The sequence below is a fragment of the Ornithodoros turicata genome, chromosome 2 (genome assembly GCF_037126465.1).
Source record: "Ornithodoros turicata isolate Travis chromosome 2, ASM3712646v1, whole genome shotgun sequence".
Lineage (NCBI taxonomy): Eukaryota > Metazoa > Arthropoda > Arachnida > Ixodida > Argasidae > Ornithodoros > Ornithodoros turicata.
Genome location: NC_088202.1, coordinates 136,743,750 through 136,761,582, shown reverse-complemented (window position 1 = coordinate 136,761,582; position 17,833 = coordinate 136,743,750). Strand labels below are relative to the sequence as shown.

At 43.4% G+C, this 17,833-nt stretch overlaps 1 protein-coding gene and 1 long non-coding RNA gene across 9 annotated transcripts in view; one reads left to right on the top strand and one right to left on the bottom strand.

The window, feature by feature from the left end:
• Nucleotides 1–9,358, bottom strand: part of LOC135386189 (paired box protein Pax-6-like) — a 105,887-nt gene extending 96,529 nt beyond the window's left edge. For all 5 annotated transcript variants that reach the window (XM_064615972.1, XM_064615973.1, XM_064615974.1 and 2 more), the window contains exon 1: nucleotides 9,224–9,358. The gene's annotated coding sequence lies outside the window, so the exon portion shown is untranslated. The remainder of the gene's footprint in view (nucleotides 1–9,223) is intronic.
• The window catches only part of LOC135386192 (uncharacterized), a 449,529-nt gene that overhangs the window by 98,682 nt on the left and 333,014 nt on the right, over nucleotides 1–17,833 (top strand). For all 4 annotated transcript variants that reach the window (XR_010420629.1, XR_010420631.1, XR_010420630.1 and 1 more), the window contains exon 2: nucleotides 7,344–7,415. This is a non-coding gene — a long non-coding RNA (uncharacterized LOC135386192). The remainder of the gene's footprint in view (nucleotides 1–7,343; nucleotides 7,416–17,833) is intronic.

Sequence of the window (17,833 nt, the reverse complement as noted above, 5' to 3'; positions counted from 1 at the left end):
CGTAATATAATCTGTCATACAGCTTGTGCTTTGTGTAGCATGCGCCGGTTAGAAAAGCTTTACACAAACGCCGTTTCGTATGACGTGAACTGAGAAGGTATGTGCTTTATTAGACGAGACATTTACACCGAAAATGTGTTTAAAAAAACACACACAAAACTCAGTGTGGATATTGAGAGAATACGCACATTCCCTTTAAGGCTTTGAGGAGAATGCACGTAGAAAAGAAACACAAAGAATGTGATTCACAAAAACATTATCCGCCTCCGCATGACGCCGCACACACAAGGAGTACCATGCCGTGCGGTGTCTTTATGACACGAGAGATAATTTGAAGTTAATGGCACATGTACGCCTCGCTTCAACGTTAACTTGAACACAGCTCGAGCCTGTGCTGGAGGGGGGGGGGGAGGGCACTCCAGCTTGCGAAGAGGGAAAAGATCCATCCTGGAAGCGCCTAGCAGAAAACAACGTCTTCATATAACGACGGTCACACCTCTAAGTGTAAACAGATGAACACAAAACACCCCTCCGACGTTACTTCTACTAAACACCACCAGGGTCCGCAGGGCCGAAATGTCGTTCAAGTTAACACTGATGCGAGCTGTACCGCTGTGTTAGGACTGAAGAGTGAGATATAGTGTTCATCATTAACACGTATATAGAAGCAGTTAGAAAAGTGGTCCTCGAAGGGTCATGATAGACCCACGAAATTCAAACAGATATATTGGCAGGGCCTCTGTTGTGTGTGTGTGTGGGGGGGGGATATGTTTATTGAAAGAGAACAAGTAGAGGTTAGCCAAGCAAAGAACCGGATTGCTATTTTAAAAAAGGCATCCAAGCAATGGCGTCACAATGTTTCACAGGCTATTCATGAGTCTGTTCTGGTTGTGATGGAATTCACACAAGAGATACGAGCGCAGAACAAGCGCACCCTGAACAGTAGACTAGTATATAGTTGCTCTCCACGCGCACGCTCTCCTTCCTTCCTAGAGGTCACGAGTGTGTATACGTCACGATGTGAAGGAAGAGGTGAACGCAGCAGCAAGCGCGTGCCGAACAGCCTACGTCATGGAGGTGACGTAGAGAGAACTCCGTGAGAGAACCGTAACATATCGCACGCAAGTCCGTTACTTTGGTGGCAGCAGTTTATCGTTAGATAACGTCATGATAATCTTTAATATCCGAGAGTTTCAGTGCATTATACACTATCGCCTTTGCATACGTAAGGGATATAGTGTTGGTGGTTCTGCGCACGCGCAAAACAAAAAGACAGCTTCGTGCATTGCGCATGAACCACGACGTTTTCGCTACGCAAAGGTTATAGCGTACGTTGTACTAAAACTCACTAATCTCTGATAATACAAGCTACCTAAGTGCCTTTAAGCTCCAAAGCGATAAGGAGTCGTCACCACGCATTCTGCAAAAAAACTGTTCGGATCCAACGAGTCAAGAGATTCAAGAGATCCAACGGGTCAAGAGATCCATCGGTGGATCTCTTGTCCTGTTGGATCTCTTGACCTAGCATCGAATCTGCCCAGATTCCAGGTCAAGAGCAGGGCAAGGCATGCGGAATGACGACCCTTGTTTCTTTGGGAGCACCAAAAGCGCTTACATTAATAACTATACCCGATAGAGAGTTTTAGCAAACCGTTGATAACGTGGCTTGCGTCGAACCGTACCAACCGGAACCAATCAGTGGATAAGAACCTGAGTCACACACGACTGCGATTGGTTCGGATAGGCACGATAACCTTGCCAACGGTTTGCTAAACCTGCATTAGCCAGTTTTGAGTGAATCGTTTTCTCTCAAGCGGTTCGCGATCGGTTTTGCCACGAACCAATCAGATGATTACGTTTTGAGTCACTCCGCCACAACCATGGCCATTGGCCATTCGCGAAATCGTTCGCGAACCGTCTGAAGAAAAACCATTCACTAAAACTGGCTAATACGTATCTCGCGCGGAATGTCGCGATATAGGTATGTGATTCGGTATTGATGTTTTTTGACTTGAAATTAGACAGAGAGAGAGAGAAATACATGATGATCCGCTACACAGCTCCTTCAATTTGAGCCTTCGAGGAAAACTTGGGTTTTCATTACTCCATTTGACTGAAGAACGAAATGGTGAAAAAACAAAAGGCTCAGCAAGCCTCCCGAGGATATATACTTATGTTAACGCTCAATGCTGATACCATGAAACATGTTTCCACTGAACTTCCATTTTTTTTTATTTACTAACGTTATCGGCTCGATTACGGAGAAGAAAGATGACATGCATGACATGATGCGACAAATGAACTATGGAAACAATTCAATAAAAAGGTCCGCATTGCAATGGCTATGAAAGCGAAAGTATATTAGTTTAGGTTGCAGCGCATCTGGATGCAACGCTGTCCATTGCACAGCCGCTGCTATACAGAATGACGGAGACACCAGGGCATGAGTAATGAAAGTCTACAAAACTTAATGTTGATCCATAGTAAGTAAAAAAAACAACAACAACAACAAACAAACAAATACGTGACGGGCAGTTGTGTAATTCTATTGTCCTTTACAGATGTCTTCTGCTTAAGTTCTTTTTTAAAGACTTTATGAGCTTGCGAAGATGCCTTCATCATCTTGATATTCGTTGGAACGTCATTATCGAGACCCTTGACAGATTTTCAGTAGCAGATTCACTAGAAAAAGAACATGCTCGCTCCACATCTCGCTCGTTGATGTACGGCATTGTTGTTCGAACGTTGCAATTGCTTATACCGCTCTACCTGATGAAACTGCGTGATGCACATTGTTGGCAGATTCTTCGTTCTAACTATTTATGATGCGCACTCTGGTGTTGCCCTTTGTGTTGTCAGCGACACGACTCCCCATAATTAAACGTCTCCAGACACCCTCTCGACTTCTGCGCGATAATTCTATTTTGTTATCCTCCCAGTTAATTTCGACATATAGGGTGAGGCAACCCTACTGGCCGTCATGAGTCAACACGTACTCGTTCTTGTAAAAAAATTAACTCTTGCCCTCTAACGTGGCAAACGGCAGGGAAACAGTACAGCTGTACTGGCTATGTAAACGTGCACTAAAAGGATTCTCATTGGCCTTACATGTTAGTGTCCCTCTATAAGACGAATGTTGCCGTAAAGTCGCATTCTTTTTGGAGCATCTTGCTGGTTTTGTATTCTTTGAAGAGGCTCTGCTATATTGAGGCAGAGAAATAACGTCACACTCACGCGGCAATTCACTCCCAAGAAATAAAAGGCACTATGTAGAGAGCCGCAACTAACGTTTTGACGTAATGTGTGTCTTTTAGCGACTGTGGCCACTCATATATGGTGATGATAATAAGCGTCTTGTAAAGCAACATCAGTTTCGCTACAGACATCCCTTCCGCTACAGACGTCCTGAGCGCACTGGAACCTATATACATAGAACATAACCATAACGTACACTGTGGCTAGCAACGTTGTTTAAGGACATTTCTACATTATTGACGCTGTATTCGATACGCAACCAAGCATCCGCTAAAGAAGTTCATTTCATTTAACATCACTGTAAACTGAAAAACACCCTTATGGGTGTAAATGGCTTGTCCTATAACTCACACCACTTTTTACACCGTATGGTCTGGAACACACTTTTTAGAGGGTGCGTTCTGTGTAAAACACCCTTTGAAAAGCTGTTTTTCCTTGAAAATGCCTTCTTTTGCACCCCTTAGACGCCCTTTCAGGAGGGTGTAAGATTGTTAAGCACCATATAAACTGTGTGAGTCAGACAGCTCCGCTGCGAAGTCGGAGTTCGGATGCACTATACCCTATCAGAATGTCGTCATGTCGACAAGCAAACTCTTCACACTCGCTTCAAACTCCTCTAAAGTTTCAACTGAATTCGGTTATCGTTATCGGTTATCGAATAAAAATCCAAAGGTCGCGGGTTCGAAGCGTGTCGACACGACGCCCCATTTTGTTGGGCATCCTGTTCTAAAGCTCTGTTGTCTCACGACGTATATAAAGCCACGGGTTATGATCATCTTTATTATCACACCTCAAATCAGCGTGTATCTCGCAAAAGGAATGACGCAGTATATACTTAACGTATACCCCCAACTCGGAACACCCAACGTCCACTCAAACACCGCACAAGAGTTACAGCGTTTTTTGCAGACCACAATCTTCACTCAGTGAAACCTTCGATTTCTATATGCACGGACCCGCAATCTGTTTACATCAACCACGTGCGGGCACCAACTACTCTAATGAATCATCGCACGCTTAACGCAGTTTCCGCGCAGGGCTTTTTTTTTTTTTTCTTCCTACATTTCCCCTATATATTCCAATGTGACTGCTGTCTCTATATAGAGTGTCTCGTTATTGGAGAGCTGGCAAGCATTGGAAACCCTTATCAAAGCTAGTGCATGCAGGTCATGAATCGATGCCTGCCCCCACGAATCGTGATCTTAGGATAACCCGAGATCGAAGAACAGAGCGCGCAGCCTCACCTGTCTGCCCCCTGTATATTTGTCGATGTGGGAAACAGATAACAGCTCGACGACGAGCGGACAAATGAGAGAGGGCACGTGCAGTTTCAACTGCGTCGCATTAAACTGTCGATATACGCACGCGTGGTATACGACAGCCTTTTTGGGGGAAGTGTTCCCATTAATGAGTGCCCATTTTATGCGGGAGTAATATGGCTTCGCGTGCGCGTTGGAGTGGTTTCGTATTTCCGTGATGTCGATTGTGTTAGAAAGGTCCCGAAAGTAAGCACGCCCTTTTTTGTTTTTCTGGTTGTCCCGTGTGCAACAGAAGTTCACTGCATAATATACACTTAAGAATCCTGGATATTATACCTGAAGCTGTCAATGGGGTCTCCATGCGGCAGGTCTTCCGAGAAATATCCTCAACGCTCACCAACGCGCCCTGAGGGATATTGTGCACACCAGGATGATGTTGATGTGATAAAGAAAAAAAAAAGAAAAAGAAAAATGGGGATGTGAGGGGAAACGAGATGCGCATATGACAGCCCAGAATCTCGTGAAAGGGGTCTGCATGGAAACCTTTGTGATGTTCCAGGACAAGGTTGATTGATTGAGTTTTAAAAGAAAAAAAAATGGAGATGTTAGTCTCGAGCCACTCGGGACTGGCTACTCCAGGACGCGTTATTAAGAAAACAACGCGAAACTACACGAAACTCTACGCTTTGAAACGGAATGAAAGGTTGAAATTTGACATATACTCGGAGTATTGGTCAACCGTCGATCCTAATCCCCTATATACAACATCATCCTATAGTCTAAAGACTGGGGTGTTACTCCACGTAAGGAGCAGTATACCATGGAAAAGGAAGAGAAGGGAAAGGATATGCTAAGAAGCGAAAGGTATAGAAATGATTAAGCGTAACAGATATAAACTGCGTCACGGCTATATAGGGCCAATATCTATACGCATTGTCCTCCACTTGCGTTTCGAAACCGTCACTGAAGTGTGAATTCGCTTTCACGAATATTTCGTTTGTGTACCAATGCGCCGACGACTTCTTTCGTGCTTCCCTATATAGTTATTTGAGAAAACTGTCCTAAGTGCTAGTGCAACTAGCTGCTGATCAGTTTAGAGATGCGGAGAGGTTTCGGTTGCGCTCCATGGTAAAAAACCCTGAGTTTGGGCAAAGAACAACGAACGACACAGAGAGTCTCAAAACGAGCAACAACATTTGTGTCGTCCTTTCTCCTTTGCCCGAACTGAGGCTCGTTTTCTTTTGGAGTTCCTCCACCATCACGTCCGCATTTATGCTATACAGTCAAACTCCTTTACAACGGAACTCAGGGGACAGCAAAAAAAAAAAAAAAAAAAAAAAAAAAAAAAAAATTGCAGTAAAGGTATTTTCGTTAAAAAGGATGTTCATTATTGGACCTATAGGGCTCCAGCGGGACCGCAAAAAAAAATTTGCTGTAGTGGTATTTTCGTTAAAAAGGTGTTCGCTATAATGGAGTTTGACTGTATTTGATATAGATTTCGGTTCTTCTTTTTGCATTCTGTGGTGGTGGTGGTGCTCGTGAAAAAGCTCGTCGTTGTCGGCTTCACAGAGGTGGGTGACGTCACGACTAACGCTCCGGGCGGAATGCGCGTCCTGGGCCGACTTCTAAAGGAACTGTGCCGACGTATCTCTGACAGCGTCTGTCGAAAACTCGGGAAAAACACCACAGACAGCACAGCTGGCACCAGGATTCACTTTTTCCATTCCGTGCTATATAGCGACGCCGAGCAACTGTACTTATCAGCAGTGTGCAGATGTGAACAGGCGGAAAGAGGACAGAAGTGGTATAGACGAGGGGGGAGGGGTCAGAACGCCTCCTGGGCGCCGACTTCACAGGGAGCTGTTCCGATATCCACCTTGAAAATCTGCCGGTTCCAGTATATATATATATATATATATATACCGGATATATAAATAAATATTGCACGGTATAGCGACGGAACAAATAAAACGATGACGCAAAATAGAGAGTTTTAGTATACCGATACGCTATCGCCTTTACGTACGTAAGGGATAGCGTCAAGTCGTACATCTTATACCGTTGGGTTTTACAGCGGTCACAACCGGACCGTTCGAGCAACAACTTGAAGGGACAGGTGTAGCTCGCCGCATTGCGCCATTTAACGATAATGTTTGTTCCTGCGTGTAACAGGCACGCTCCAAATTTTCCGACGTTGAAATTCGGAATATGGTGCACACAGGAAACAATTTTTCACTTTTTAGCGTGTAAACACAGGAGTTTTTTTTAAAATTAGAACCGCTTTTTTCTTGCCCACACTTTATCCGTAATAACAGCGCTGAAAAAAACCGATCTGAAAGCCTGTTTTAAACAATATACAGCATTGCATTACCAATGTGGCTTATGCTGTGCGCGCCAATATATATATGGCCCTTGTGGCCGTTCTTGGGCAGCAATAAAACTTATTACAGTCAAACTCCTTTATAACGAACACCTTTTTAACGAAAATACCACTACAGCAAATTTTTTTTGCGGTCCCGCTGGAGCCCATAGGTCCAATAATAGACACCCTTTTTAACGAAAATACCTTTACTGCGAATTTTTTTTGCTGTCCCCTGAGTTTCGTTGTAAAGGAGTTTGACTGTATTATTATGAAACTACGTAATTTGTAGAATGTGTCATTTGAAACAGTGCTTTATGTATATATAGATTTGCCATTGAACTCAGTTTTGGATGATGCGAAACCTACACCAGGGAGACACCGTGTAACCTGGGAACCTACACCGCACAGGACAAGACATTTACGCTCGAAATGTGTAACAATATTCACTGTGTATCTGTCTCTCGCAGGATCGCGCGGGAAACCAGGACTGCCGCATTCCTTCCGCGTACTTCAGTGACATATATGGAACTGCATCAGAGGTATGTGAATTCCCGATGCATTGGATTCTGAACTGTTATATATTCAGCCACTTGCAGGCAACAACGTCAGCTCTGCTTGGAATAGCCAATGTAAGGTGCACGTTTGATTTTGGATTGTATTCTATACAATATACATCTATACACACTACAAAAAAAAAAAAAAAAAAAGTCATTTTGGGAAGTAGATAGATGACAGTTTATACGCAGTTTATATAGACTATCTTGCAGTACTGGGGAGTTAATTTCAGAGTCCGAAGTGTATAAATGGACTATCGTCTTATATAAGCTGTAATTCATTCCTCATTTACTTCCTTTTTTTTCTTTTTAGAGCGAGGGAAAGCTATAACGACACGTTATATTGCTGTCTATAGTTTCAGTTGAGACGACTTAATTTAGACGACAAAATTTTTACAAGTTGTGCTGCCATCTCGTGGTGACGGCGCGATTCGAAATATACACAATAATACTTCGAAAAACAGATACTTTCGATTCGAGATATCTCGACCTGCCGTCGAAGCCAAAGCGGTGCTTATGGGTATATATTATGGGTAATGCTCTTTGTCAGTACTAATCGTCCACCATCCCTTTTAAATAGCAGTCCCTTTTCCTATATATAGCCATTTGGCAACGCGTGAAAAGTGACGAGATTGTGTCTGTTGAGGGTGTTTTCAAACCGCTTCTCTGTTGTATATTGCCCTATATATAGCAACCCGCGCCACTCGTCAGTGGTGGGGAACAATGTTAGAACGACCGGGTCTATATAGTATACAGCCGAACGCGCGACATTTTAGCCGGTCGCTGAATGCGTCCACTTCATTTCTTCGGTTAAAATAATATGTATCGTCCAGGACAACACACCGGCACGATACGGGCGTTTTGCGGTCAAAGGTGCAGCGTAAAATAAGGACGTGCACCTTCTTAGGTACCCCTTCAGCTGTTGGTTAAAGAAATCCTCATATCCTTATTATGAATTTAAAAAAAACAATCACCGTAAGGTCCCGAATTATGAATGAACGGAACAAAAATATGAAGGAACGGGTGGAGATTATGAATAGAAAGGAGTCCATAAATAAGACCCGAACCTTCGGAAAAAATAATTACGTCGAAGGAGTTAAAGCACGCTTATCCGTGTTATGATCAGGTTATATCACACACTTCCGAACTTACGAGAAAGAATCGTTCCGTAATATACGTTCCAGTAAATCATCAATTTAGATTCTTTCAGCCTTGCGGCGACACGCCTATACATTCTGCACAACGCCTGTCTGCAGAGGCGATAACATCGCGCTCATGATCCCGGGAGCACATACGTTTCAAGAAAGGCAGAAAAAGCCATTTCTCTCATCGACAGTCGAAACACACGTTCGGCCTTCTCGGCCGGGGAGCGCGGCGGCACCGCTAAAAAACACTCCCGTCAAACATGCGGAAGTATATACACACTCTGAGAGTTCACACACTTTAAACGGGAACGTGTCCGCCATTTTCCACACATAAGACGATTGTCGAACACACGCGAAATGTGAGCAGCGCTGAAACGAGGAGACGTTCTGCGCTCTCGACGTTGACTCAAACGCTCAAGAAAATACTGAGCTGACCACAAGACGGGAAACATATAGTTGATCACGTTAACAGTTTCTGCGGGCGTATACAATGCCTCGCTATAACAGAGCCTGCACTTAAAACGGGCTTCAAGCGACGCGACCGCAACGACAAACTTGTTTTCTCGCCGAAGCTCAGATGACATTGAAACCAGGGCGTAGTCCCTAAACTCCGGCGGAGCAATCTGTCACAAGGTTATAATGTCTTACCTCAAGAGCACACACACACTGTCCGGTGTCGTCCGAGTCTCAGTCGCGCCGGTCACTGTTGGGTCAGCGGTCGTCCAGACTCTTGGTGAACGGTCGAATGCGTGCGATCGGGGCAGTGCGCGCGGACGCAGTGAACTGCGCGACTGTGTGCGCGCATTGACCGCGCGACGCGCGTGCGCGCTCATTGGACGCCCGCGGGCCAATGGCCGCTGTAGGGTAACGCCTTCGGGGCAGAGGGCGGAGCCAAGCAATTTGGTTTCGGTTTTGAGTGTGGTGAGTGACGCGTATCTGCCGGCGGCGGATTACTTTTTTTTTTTTCTCTGCGTTGCCTTCTCCCCTCTCGTCTCGCGGAGGAAGGAACCGTTGTGTGGAATATCGTTAGGAATGGTGCAGGCGGTTCTCAATGGTTGTCTGGTGTGATTTTTCGAACGGTGGTTCCCTTCTTTCTATTTGTTTTTCTTTTTCTGTGGCGCGTTTTGACAGCGGCTGTTTAACATAAATGACTGTGTCTCGTTCTGCACCGGTTTTAACGGTATAACGAATCTGGTCTCGCTGCCATGATTGCTTTTCGGAATTCTGCTCAACACATGTGTGAGTTCTGTTCTTTGATGCCAGTGTTCATTGCCGCACCTACCTGGTGCTAAGAAAAAAGGTTTCGGACGCGAAAATATCCGAAATATCGAGTGATTTGTCAATTTCTTTGTGGTGTAGAAGAATACAATTACAACACATTCGTAGCTTATTAAATAATTCACGGCGCAGTGGAAACCTTTGTCCTTTACGTGACGTATTCGTTGGATACGTGAGTTCGTAGGCAAATGTTGCGTTTACTTTTATGGTTTGCTGTGTATTAAAGCTAGAAGTCTTATTTTTTGTGTTGCCCTTCGAAGCCCTTATTTCGCTCTCATTTTGTTTTCGAAGCATTTAGTTACACGAAATGCTCGCGCTGGCCTTATCGGGTTTATTCACGTGCTGTCGCCTGCAGGAGGGCGGGTTTTAGCGAAGCTGACTGTAGACTGTTCCAGCCCCAGAACATAGATTTTCCATCCTTTCTGTTGTGCCATGTTACATGTTGACGGGAGCACAATGTCAACGCCTTCTCCATAGCAGTGGTGAAAAAAAAAGAAAAAAAAGAAGACATTTGCATGGTGCAGTTGGTATAGTGCACTCGACGGCAGAGATGTACGTGGGTTCGAGTCACATACGACTACGATACGTTTCCAATTCGTCCACTGACATATTTACATTCTACGTGACAGGGGGATATGTAACGAGAAATACTTTCATTTAAGATACATTTAAAGCTAACCTATAGTGTAGTTTAACTCAATCTAGACTTGTGGTGGGTGTAAGGTTTCCGAGATTCCCAATTCACACCCCACGCGAAGAGTATATAGCGTAGTAGTATATATATTTTAATAGTGTATTTAGTGTACGGATAAGCCTGTATAAATCGCCCACAAATAAACGTGCGTAAATTACACCACACTGACACGAATTCTTTGGGACAAGGTCTTTTGTCCATCACACACTGCGCAGTATAGCGTTATGCTTTTCTACAGCTGCGACGAACTTCAACACAATTCTGGATATCGAGAAACGATTCTATAACATGCCGCGATGTGTCAGCGATATCATCAAAGCAATCGCTTTCACAGTATAGATGGAAACACGATACTCCATCCTCTCCGACCGGCTTAAACTTCCTCATCATACACAGTGGACGCTTATTACGCGGGAAAACGAACCCCCCCCCCCCCACACACACACAAAAACAAAAAAAGAAACAGCAAAACAGAAAAAAAATCTGCCCTCGAGTGATGTTATGGAGCGCGTGCATCACATCGTAGTGTCATGTAAATGCTAAAACAAAGCCCCATTGCATCTTGCGCTCGGAGTCTGCAGCGCTGGACACACTGTAAACGTATCTGTATTCGCGATGTATTAATTTTCGCGAATAGCGTTTAGGAAGTTATTCGCGTATATTTAATTTCGCGATTCCAGATCTGTTTCCTTTCCGCGGGATCAACGTGAAGCTGCGTTCGCGAGTTCAATTTTTCGAGATTTTTTTTTAGCGGTCGCGATATTCGCGAAAATTAATTCGTCGCGAATAAAAATACGTTTACACTATAGGCCTTGCAGTGCCCTTAATGCATATAGTACACGGCACGTACTGCAGAAGTTTTTTTTTTTGTTTTTTTTTCGCCTGAAAAATATTTTCGCGTTTTCGAACAAAGCTGGTTTGAGGAGTGATTCGCGAGAACTTAAATTCGCGACACAGGATTCCGGGAGTGCTTTGCTCTTGCCTATATCGTGCCGCGGTCAATCCTCGGGCATATTTCTTGACGTACCAAGACATCCGTTGTTCACGGGGATGGCAGCGTCAATTCCTTTCCTCCCTAAGAGGACACTGTACAATGGCCCTTAGGGACCATGCACAGGAGGCCATATGCAGGAGGCTGTGTGCAGGAGGCTGTGTGCAGGTGAGCCAATTCATTTTAGCAGTTCTCGTTCAATACCGTTCAGGGCAGTATGAATTACAGTTCGGTTGAGATGTCGTACTATCATACAAGCTGGTTTTGAGAAGGCGGGGAAAGGCATGTTTCGTAGGCAATGGCTTCGTAGTATAGTGCTATATATATGTACAGTGGAATGCGTTTGCAGGAGTAACAAAAGCGTGATCAATTTTCATTTCTTTACATCTTACATGATGCATGGGATAAGACAGTCTTCTGCGGTTTGCTTAAACTACCTGTACGCTGTATGGAGTAGAAAGGGTCAAGGTATAGTCACGGCATATAGCGTCGAGCGCCGTACGATTTTTGGCCTCATATGGCCAGAGTTATTCGCGGGAACTTAAATTCGCGACTTTGGAGGAATGCGCGAGAAGCGCAAAAAATAATTCCGCAAAAAAAAAACAACAACAACAACAACAACACTTCTACAGTATACTCGAGTAGAGCATATGAGAAGTATTTTTAAGAAAAGGTGGGTGGGTGGGGGGGGGGGGGGTGAGGATTTATGTTAGGAGTAGCAGAACAAGTCGAGAGACGAGTTCAATTTCGCCTCCCTTTTTTTCATTACAAACAAACAAACAATTGCGCCGTTTTAAACTATTTCCGAGTTATCCAAGCGGACATCATAGTTTGACGCATAGCGAAGATATCACGAAGAAGGTGTAACTTATAATAGCTATATAGGGGTACGTTAGTAGTCCCGCACACGCATGAAATATCCCAGCTCTTTTCTCTTTTTCATTCGTTCATTTTCTTTCCAAACACTAATTCTTCATTAACCCCACAGACCCCTATATACTGGTGTTGCACAATCAGCTGCAAGCGATTCCGCTGGGGTATATAGTCAGGTTCACATTCGTTGAACCACGCATCTACATATAATGTTTTTGTTTCTTCCCAATGCGATGCAAAAATAAAAAATATTGGGTTGTGTCCACGCAGGTGAACAAGAGTAATGTTGAGTTGGTATGGGAAAATTTCTTATGAACGTGATGCATATAAGCTGTACTCAACGCAAATTAATTCCATAGTAACACTAAAGGACTATAATATACGGCACGCAGAAACACAGGCAATGTACACACTATGCAACTATATAACTATATGCACACTATATACATATAAAATTCTTTAGTCATATAGTCTGTAGGCTATATATACCATATGTCCAGGTCTGAATGTACGAAGTGAAATAATTATACACTATGTACAATGTGCAATGCATACTATGTTGTTGAGTTTCTAGCACGGCATGTTCTACAATGCAGCTGTGCCACGGGATAACATTTACTGCATGTCTGTCTACGTACCAAGGACATGTACCGTGCGTGTGCATAAATATGGTCCTTGTATGGAGTATATCTATATGTATCACTGTAAAATGACAGCAGCATATCTGTATGTGTTATGCCTCAACTGTGGAAATAGCACAATACAAGTTCAAGTTGTTGTTTTAAAATCGATAAAACTCCGATGCTGCTGAGGTAAAAAATGGACAAAGGACGGCACAGGTAACGAGAAACAACGACTGCGTTACGTCGCTGGTACACCGTCCTTTGACCCTCTGTTATCCAGCATTGGGGTTTTATCGATTTTAAAGTGAAAACCAACCTTCCCAGATATTGACTTTGTTCAGGTTGTTGTGGCTTGAATTATAGTGTTCGTCGCGTACGTTTTTCGAGTGTTTCAAGTGTTTCCTTCTGCACAATATATAGGCACACGGTAATTTTTTTAAGCAACTTTAGGATCTAAAATATCTGATCCTATGTATAACACATACGTTTCTTGTGGAGCTTTCAAACCACGCAGAAGGCAGCTTTTATTTTCGAAATACGGCACTTTTTTTTTCTTCTTTTCTCTGTCTCAGATGAGTGATGGCTTGCAATTTTTCCGTGACATTCTTTCTAACACCGTTTTCCCAACACTTTTCAGTTGAATGTGAGAGATAATGAAGAGGATGGCGTTTATTCGCAAATTCACCTCCTTTTACACGAAAGAAAGTGTAAACAGAATTACCGTGCATTCCACGGAGTTCTCCTCACAAGGCAGTACAATACGCTTTACAGTCTGCCAAACTGCAAGCATTCTCGAGTGGAGACGCAGGATATATGCGGCTTTTCCATCGAATACAATGAACTCTCGTTGTTATGACCATGGTCGTTCCCGAAAATTTGGTCATAATGCGGAATTGTCATATTAACGGGAGGGATTTGCAGAGGTTTCACTGCATTGTTTACCGGGAGTATGGTCGTAAAGCGCGTATGTCAGATTATCGGGGGTCATATCAGCGAGGGTTCACCGCTCGGAGAATTTGCACAAAGGCTATCAGTGGCGGTGTTTGTTGAATACAGGGCACAGGAAGCCTAATGTCCGTCACCGGCGTCCGACGTATTTGGATAATAATTGATCGAATTGATTAAAAAATATAAATAATCTAGTTATTTCGATTTAGCTTTTACCCTCCGTTCGAGTTTGTCCAAAATCAACGGAACGTCTGTCCGGAAATATTGTTCCGTTAACCATCCCCCGTTTCTTTTCCGTAACACTTCTATAGTGAATTAACGAGAAGAAGCGTTAATTTAGCAACAACAACAACAACATAGATGAATGGATGATGATGATGTGGTGTGAATTTAGCAACGATGGAAGCAAAAGCACTGGTATTTGCGATCCTCGTGACCTCGTTTGAGCGAGCCTCATTCACGTTCTCGTTCGTTCGAGTTGTAGTTGAACTTAAATTGACATCCTTGACGTCTTCTATACAGTCACATTAAGCAAGTATCGTTAAAGAATTCCCTTCCCTTATCCTTAAAAATAATTGCCTCGGCTATACTACTGCGTCGTTTTTTATTGCCGTCTTTCGTAGTATAATGACCTCCTCCTTTAGACTTCTGTGAATGTCATCATAATATTTTCTATAGAATCGGTCGAAAACTGCTGTAGATCGATGAATTCGCTGCAAGAAGCGCTGACACACGAAGTGTCTTTGATGTTTAGACAAAAGAAGTATAGAAAATGGCTCTTGGAGGCAAACTGCATGGATACTGACCGTTCTAGAGATTAAATGTAGGGGTGCTGAGTCTTCCGCGATCACAAGTCAGCTCAGGTGGTAAAAAGTAAGCCTCGAACCACCCTGCACGGTGACGTCATTCATGATTATAGTTGTCAAACGCGGCGTCCAACCCCGAATAATACACGGGTATACATCGAGAGAAAACTGTCTTTGAATGAAGTCTTCTTGCTGAATATTTTCCTTTATACGTACAGTTCATTGAATCGAATTAAATTTTATTTAACCGTTGACATTGATGCGGGAAATGGGAGAAAAAGCTGCAAAAAACAACTTGACACGCTTCCGCCCCCCCCCCCCCCCCCCCCCCCAAATGACCAGAAGCAGCATACATGAAATACGCGCATTGTAACTATAAACACATATACATATACAGTCAACCCTCGATTTATGAACACCCTCAGTTCCCCGAAAAATCGTTCATAAATCGAGGGATTCATAAATCGAAAATTCCGTTAAGTGAGTACTATCGAGCAAATGGAACAGTATTTTCGAGTTGATATTGTGTTTATAATGCAATATATTGTGTAATTTTGCTTTGGACCATGCCTTCTGCTGTATCAGTCTCACAAAACACAGATGTTAGCGCATTCACACTCTGTTTATTGCACAATACTAAATAGTTTATTTATTTATTGATTGATTATTTAAAAGAAAACCAGGGAGAAAACTAAATAGTTTAATTTTGCTTTGGACCATGCCTTCCGCTGTGTCAATTGAGGTCAGGAACATTTCTGCAAAAACCCGTTTGTTGTTCGGATTTCGAGGGGTTAATAAGAACCGAGGATGCAATACCTCGAAAACGTTTTGTCTGTTCAGGCGTCCTTCATAAGACCACGAATAATCCCTTTGAAGGTGTTTGTTGGCCTCGGAACGATCCGTTCATAAATTGAGGGCAAAAACGCTGGGCAACTCCTACTTGGTTCCCAGAAATTCCATTCATTATTCGAATATCGAGGTTCATAAAACGAGGGCAAAATGCATGTAAAAAGTTTGGTTCCTCGTGCTAGTGTTCATAAAACGAGGGAATTCATAAATAGAAGGTTCATAAATCGAGGGTTGACTGTATAACAGTCAAAATCTAAACTCTGATTGCTACCCAAAAAAATTATTGGCTTCAAGTTTAATGCGATTGTTCCAGAATTTATTTAAAAGCGAAGGCATACTAGTAAGAAAGAGATTGTTCATCTTTAAGTTCATCTTTTATTGGATGAACGCTCCACGTCTGCAGTATATATATACTTAGTCAGTTCACGTTTGCACACACACACACAGCGTGTTGTATATACACACAGCGCTCAGTGATTATAACATGCGACTCAAAGACAGCAGGGTAGCATTCTGTGTCATGCGCGCTGCCATGTCCCCCGTAGTGCACATAACACCTGCATATATAGGATTGTATACAGTGGCGGCAGCGGCAACGATATTAAGCGCGTTGACGCCGTCCGTGAACTAGCTCGCGCGGACGGACGCGTGTCGTTTCACACGTCGTTGATCACAGCTGGGACCGACTGAAGCCTGCGCTTGGCAGTCGCTGCGCTTGTAACCCTACGAGCACGTCCTCCGTGTACATAGCGTATGGAGTCAAAGAGAGGAAGTCGACAGAAGTCTCGGCCATGAATTGCGATGTCGCACGCTGAATTTTGCTTGCATGGAAAGAGTATATGGCCCGTAATCGCTTGTGTAGGATTGGTTAAGGAGGTGACGTGGAAATGTTTGTATGTATATAAGGGGGCTCCCAGCTGGCACGACGTAATTGCTATTGTTGACTGTGAGTTATGTGGTGAAGTACGTATGCGAGTCGTGGTGAAGTAAAATGAGGTTTGCCTGTGAGGATGTATGAAATGCCTTTTCGGTTCCGTCGTTTATTTCATCCGAGATGAAGTTTTGTTTCTCCCGCAGCAAATTACCTGTCAGAAGTTTAGAGGCATTTTCACTACGCAGGGACAGCTTGTTATTGAGTGTTATGGAATTGCTACGGCTCACCATACAGTATGGATCTGAGAAATGGCGACAAATGCTATAGACTGATTCCTAAATATATGCTCAATATAAAATACGAGTATACCAGGATTTGTAATATTAACTGTAAGAGCAAGAAATCGCATTACGTGTAATGAAAGTGTCGTATAATTGTATGCAAGGATTTATTGCACAGGAGCACATGTTCAAAATGGGTTACAGTCTATAAGCATTCATGGTGGTGAATAGTTGAAGCTGCAATAGCACAGGCGGATAAGCGGAGATTGCGGACTTTCACTGGAAAGCCTGCTTGGGGTATACTTCCAACAAAAGATCGGTTGGTCAAACGGGAAACTATACAAGAAATTCTACTTGCCCTAACTGTGGTGCAAATGAAACAAATGCGCATGTTTTACATGAATGCGTTGTAGTGTCGACATTGTGGACTTTAGTGCGCCGCCGCTTTGCTGTAAGCCGTAACGTTGCAGTGAGCGCCCGAAGTAATTTTGACCATCTAATCATATTAATTGAGTCATATATACGTACTCTGGAAGTTCCGATGTCGGGCTTTAGCTCAGAATCTCCGTATTCGAGCAATGCACCCGTGACTTATTCTTGTTATGTGTTTGCTCCGTGACTACCTTGAGCACCGTCTCAGGTGAGCAGGAATTCCTGCGTCAGTGGTCTAAATGGTTACATATGCGTGAAGCATGGGCGCGTTGCTCTGAGGAACCTCATTTTCTAACAAGGGATTCAGACTATGTAAATAGTGTAAATAATCGCAACGAAATGTTCAATCGAATTTGGCCTGATATGTGTACATACGAATAGATTGTACATATTTTTAGCAGTTGACATATACTTGTAACGATAGTTTGCACGCAGAACACTTACGTTGTTACAGTGTTAGCGAAAAGCAAAGTGTATAATCCGGGCAGTTACTTGTGTAATTAAATAATTATGTTAATTAAATATTCTGAACGGCCTCTATACGAAGCGGTTACACTACTTTGAAGTACATCAACAGGGTCCAGAACTCCATGTCTGATGCAGGAAACC